The sequence below is a fragment of the Vicia villosa genome, linkage group LG2 (genome assembly GCF_029867415.1).
Source record: "Vicia villosa cultivar HV-30 ecotype Madison, WI linkage group LG2, Vvil1.0, whole genome shotgun sequence".
Classification (NCBI taxonomy): domain Eukaryota; kingdom Viridiplantae; phylum Streptophyta; class Magnoliopsida; order Fabales; family Fabaceae; genus Vicia; species Vicia villosa.
This window is the reverse complement of record NC_081181.1, coordinates 63,391,262-63,396,815: the sequence shown is the minus strand read 5'-3', so window position 1 is coordinate 63,396,815 and position 5,554 is coordinate 63,391,262. Positions and strand designations below refer to the sequence as shown.

At 38.4% G+C, this 5,554-nt stretch overlaps 1 long non-coding RNA gene across 2 annotated transcripts; it reads left to right on the top strand.

Moving 5' to 3' along the window:
- The first annotated feature begins 296 nt into the window (after positions 1–296).
- On the top strand, positions 297–2,824 carry LOC131646220 (uncharacterized). Of its 2 annotated transcripts, none has more exons than XR_009297346.1 (3): positions 297–794; positions 1,565–1,804; positions 1,983–2,824. It is a non-coding gene; the product is annotated as an uncharacterized LOC131646220 (long non-coding RNA). The 2 variants fall into 2 exon arrangements; XR_009297345.1 differs by having other exon boundaries at positions 298–794; positions 1,565–1,703; positions 1,983–2,814.
- Positions 2,825–5,554: the final 2,730 nt, after the last annotated feature.

Sequence of the window (5,554 nt, the reverse complement as noted above, 5' to 3'; positions counted from 1 at the left end):
TGTAAAAAAAACCTAAATCTAACAATTAACATGTGAGTCAGGGGGGTTGAAATCAGAAATGGTGGTGTGAAAAGCAGTAAGGCGCAGAGGCCCAAGGGATGAAGCCCAATATCTTGTTTTTTGTTCTTTCAGTTTTTTTCTGTCAAAAACGGAGGTGTGATGGGCCAGGTGGGGTGTGGTGAGCAACGATTTCGTAGGCCCAAAGACTATGGGATGGATCCATTTTTAGATTTTATGACATTTTATTCCAGATTTTATTAAAAGAATATAACAAAAATTAAAAGGAAAAAAAGGAATTAAAGCTTTTTTTTTAAGTTGTGACGGTTCAGCTTCACTCCAAACCCAACGACACTCATCCCTTTCTCACTCTCGTTTCATATCGTATCCTCTTTCGCCGGAAATCGCTCCGCCGCGCCGGAGACGGCGGAGCTCCCCTAACCTCGCGATAGCGCCCTCATTCTACTCCTCTCTTCGCCCTCTATCCCAACCTCAAACTTAAAGCCTCAGATTTTCTCTCAATTTTCCCTAATCTGATCCACAATAGAAACCCTAGATCTAGCCATAACCGAAATTAAACGTTAATGGAAGTGAATCAAAGCACAAGAATGCGAGATACATACAATGATTTCTGTAATCAGAGGAAAGTTTAGGCTTACCTACCGGAGCAGTTCCGGTGACTCTTCAACGGCGATGACGGTAACAGAAAACCAGTGGCTCGACGCGAAATAAACGCGGAGTCTTGAAGAGGAGCCTCAGCTTGGAGCACATACGAAGACGGCGACGATAAACCTTAGGTAACGTACACCCTGAGCTCTTACTTGTTCTCGATTCTTCTCCGTCCTCTAATTCCTTCGATCCTCTTCTTCTTCTTTTTGTGATTTTCTTTATGTGCGAATCGCCATTGTTGTACGAATTGAAGAGCAATACGAGGGTGAGGCTGAGAGATTGAGTGGGAGAATGTGGTTAAGCTCACTCCATTAAAGCTTCAACGAGAAGCTTTAATGGAGGTTGAAGGTGAGAGCTTTGAGTGTAGGGTGAAGATGATTCAAGGATTGCTGAGAATTGGGAGAGAGTGATGAAGATGAATCTGTGTGAAAATGGCGTGAACCTTTGAAACTTAGAAGTGAAGATGATTATATGGGTTGAGGAGATTGAAGAGTGGCATTTAGAGAGAAGAACTGAGAGTTGTTAGATTGAGTGAGGTAGTTATGAAACTGAGGGTGGAGATTGAGTCAATTGGATTCGGTTTTAATTCTGTTTTGTTAGTTACAAATCTGTTAGCTAGTTAGTTACGGAATCAGTTAGGGGTTGGAAATTAGTTAAGGGTTGGAGAAGTTGGTTTCAAACTGTTATGGAATCTGTTGGGTAGTTAAGTGGGCTGTTAGGACAATTAGGAAGGTAGTTATGTAGTTAGTGAAGCTGGTTATGAAAGGTTAGTAGAACTGTTGGCTGAAAGTTTCTTTTATTATGCAGGAAGTTTCTTTTAATTGTGGTTCAGTTTATTATGTTTACGGATCGATGTTGTTTTTTTTGTGAACTGAGATGGTCGCTAATATACGTACAGGGCCGGTACAAGTTTGATAAAGCTAGGAGTGCATGAAGTTTACAACTTGGGAGTTAGAAATATGGAGACAGAAGGCTTCGCTCTCTTTCTTTTTTGAACTGATGCAGCTGCAGCTAACTGTCGAAACTAGTTTTGAAGGGTTGGTATTAGTTACGGTTTTGACTAGCAAACGCATGGTATCTTTATGGATTCTGTTTGGGTTTGAGATATGTATTGATGAACTATAACCGTATGGTGCAGGTTAGATTGGATTGATTTTAATTTGGTATGTATGAAATGTTAGCTGACAGTTAGGTGAATTAGGAGGTTAATTAGTGGGTTAATGGAAAAGTGTTATATAGTTTGAAATAGGTGACATTTGAGTAACAGGCTGTTTTGAATAGTATTATGATGATTTTGTTTGGCTGTATATGTGCAGGATATGGCTTTGTTCTTTTGGTGCAAGGCTCTTGGCATGGGGTTTACTTGGAGGAAAATAGAAGCAAAAGGATTGAGCATGAAGTTGGCGTGAAGAAATGTTGAAGAAGCTTCGAAGACGAATATTGAAGCTTTTAGGCATCGGCTTGGGATTAGTTTATGATTTTTGTGTTGTAATTTTGTAAAGATTTTGAATTTGTAATGGGCATGGACACTTTGTGATGAACTTTGGAATTGGATATTTTCTTTGGATATTTGAATGGTGAATGAATGATATTGACTCTTGAATTTGAACGATGTAGAACACTTGGACTTGTATAATGAAATTTGACATAGTTACTTTGAATTGGAATTTGATAGGATGATTCGAACACTTGAATGATGATTGGTGTTCACATGACTTAGGCTTGAAATTTGGATGATAATGAGCGGAAAGATGTATGGATCTTGAACGAATGGTTGAATGAATTTGAATAGAATTGCACCAACACCTAACAAATCTTTTTGATGAATAATCATGCACGCCTTAGTCTTGTAACGGGAATACCAAACACTTCCGATTACTCTCTTTTTTTTATTTATTTACGCAACTCCACTTCAAGTTTTAATGAATAAACTCAAGTCCACTTAATAAATCTTCACTTTCAAATTTCAACGACAAGTCTCGAATCATTATTTCTCGAAATCTCAATTAACCCGCAATTGAAGTACTAAGTACATGATGCGAGCCAAAAGTTGTGTTGATCAAGAATAAATGAACAAGTCAACCTCTCCTACCATTGCTCTTGTATTTCAAACCACCACAACAGTAATGCCTTGAGGAATTCTTGAAGAAGATAAGAATTGAAGCGCATAAGAACATATCGACATGAAATCCAATGAATCTCAGCCGGATTAACGATCACAGACGCCACATATAAAACCCATATTCCTCTTGCCCTTGGTGAATCTTCATAGAGGAAAACTTTGTAGCTTTAGGAGAAAAAGCACACAATGAATGACCATATAAAACCCTAGCTTCCAAGATCCTTGATCCAATGCAAAGTTATTGATTAATGATGCATGATGTTATGTTGATGCCTTAATGGAGAGATGCATATGAAACGTGAAGCTTAAGCCAGTTAGGAATAAATATGTGGGCAAATTTTGGGGTGTAACAGGTGTAACTTTAAATTATTTTTTAATCATGATTCTATTGCTTGACTTTAAATTATTTTTTAATCATGATTCTATTGCTTGATGAATGATGTATTGTGCATATATGTGATGAGATGTGATAATACATGTTACGTTTGAAGCAATAATCATGTGATGATTTATTGGTTGTATGATAATGATGATTGGATGGTATTTGAATGATGCTAATATATATGTAAACATGCTTGATGATGATGATGATGGTAAGAGATGAGACGATGATTTTCATCGGATCGACGATGTTATATATATGTTGCATTCATTCATAATCATATGTTGAGGGCTGAATCCAAATGATGTTGTGGATTCAGTGAAGGGAATAATTTCCATTGTGTGGAATTTGTGCTGGCAGAGCTGTATCTTGATGATGTTGGATTGGTCGGTGGGTTATTCCCATTGATGATGTTTGGTACCACATGCATAGTGTCAGTTCATTCATATGCATGATTTTCATAACATAATTGAATGTGTTTCAGTGTTATGAAGTGATGATTTGTTGGTTGTGTATTTGCGAAATTGTCTGAATATAATACAATTGGGTGATTAATATAACTATGATGTGTTATTGTTTATGATGCAATAATATTTGTTAATTGCGACGAGACTCACCCTTACACTATATTTTTCAGATTGAGGATAGCGGCTTCGACTTGGTGAGGATTAGCTCATGAGTCTTCGTTTAGTTAGCGTCAGGTGTCATGCTCTGATAGATGTAACACGGGGGAACGTTATGTTTTGAAATTAATTTAATAACTCTGTTTTGTTTTGAATTAATATTGAGGATTGGTGGTATTTGATGATGAAATGCTATTTTGATAAATTATTCTGCTGTGTAAACATTAGGTTGATGAGTTTTGAAGGATTATTCCCTAGTAAATGCATGACAGTGACAGATAATTGTTTATTTTATTATCAATTGTGGAACCCTTGGTTGCATGTACTCTGATTTAATTATTAATTGCTGCGGGGGTTTAGAAGGGTGTTATAATAGTGGTATCAGAGCATAGTCGGTCGTTGTCACCACAGTCTTGTGCCAGTCTTCCTTGTGTATGCGACTAGTGCGGGATAAACACTGTCGGTGCTTTTTGACTAAATTGTTTGTGATTTAAGCAGAGCAATGGCTGGAAGAGGTGGAAGAAACGATGATGCTATCGCTAAGGCTCTGGGAATGATTGCTGGTCTGCTTGGAGGGAACGCAAATGGGGCTGAGATTGGTGCTGACAGGAAATTGGGGGACTTTCAGAGGAACAATCCTCCGTTGTTCAAGGGCACACATGATCCCGAAGGTGCTCAGAAGTGGTTAAAGGAGATCGAAAGGATTTTCAGAGTCATTGATTGTGTTGAATATCTGAAGGTGAGGTATGGTACACATATGTTGTCCGAAGAAGCTAATGACTGGTGGATGGCTAGTAGAGATGAACTTGAAGCTGCTGGTGTAGCAATTACTTGGGCTGTGTTCAAGACAGAATTCTTGAGAAGGTACTTCCCTGAAGATGTTTGGGGCAGGAAAGAGATCGAATTTTTGGAGCTGATTCAAGGTAATATGATGGTACCAGAGTATGCTTCAAAGTTTGTCGAGTTGGCGAAGTACTACATTCACTAAAACAATGATGAAGCTAGTGAATTCTCAAAGTGTATCAAATTTGAGAATGGCCTTCGTGATGAGATCAAGCAAGGTATCAGGTATCAGAGGATTCGACGATTTTTCGATTTGGTGGACTGTAGCAGGATCTTCAAAGAGGATAACCTTAAGCTGAAGTCATCCCACTCTCGCGAGTTGGTTGACAAGAAAAGTAAGAAGCCTATGGATAGAGGTAAGCCATATGGTAGGGGAAATCCTAAAGTTGGTGATTGGAAGAAGCCTAGTGGGGGAGACTCCAGTGCTTTTTTTAGGTGCTACAATTGTGGCAAAATTGGACATCGTAAGAATGACTGCAAGCTTGATCAAAAGAAGTGTTTCAAGTGTGATAAAGTGGGCCATGTTGTTGCTGTTGTAATAAGAAGGTTGTGACTTGCTAGAACTGTGGTGAAGAAGGTCACATTAGCCCACAATGTCCTAAGCCAAAGAAGAATCCGTCTGGTGGGAAGGTCTTTGCCTTGTCTGGATCAGAGACTACTCCAAAAGATCGATTGATTAAAGGTGCGTGTTTTATCCATGGCACACCTTTAATTTCAATTATTGATACTGGAGCAAGACATTCATTTATTTCGTTGGATTGTAGTAAAAGATTGGGATTAGAAATATCTGATATTAATGGAAGTATGGTTATTGATACTCCTACGTCGGGTTCAATAACTACTTCATGTGCTTGTTTGAATTGTCCGGTTGATATTTTTGGTAGGGAATTCGGAATGGACTTAGTGTGCCTTCCGTTG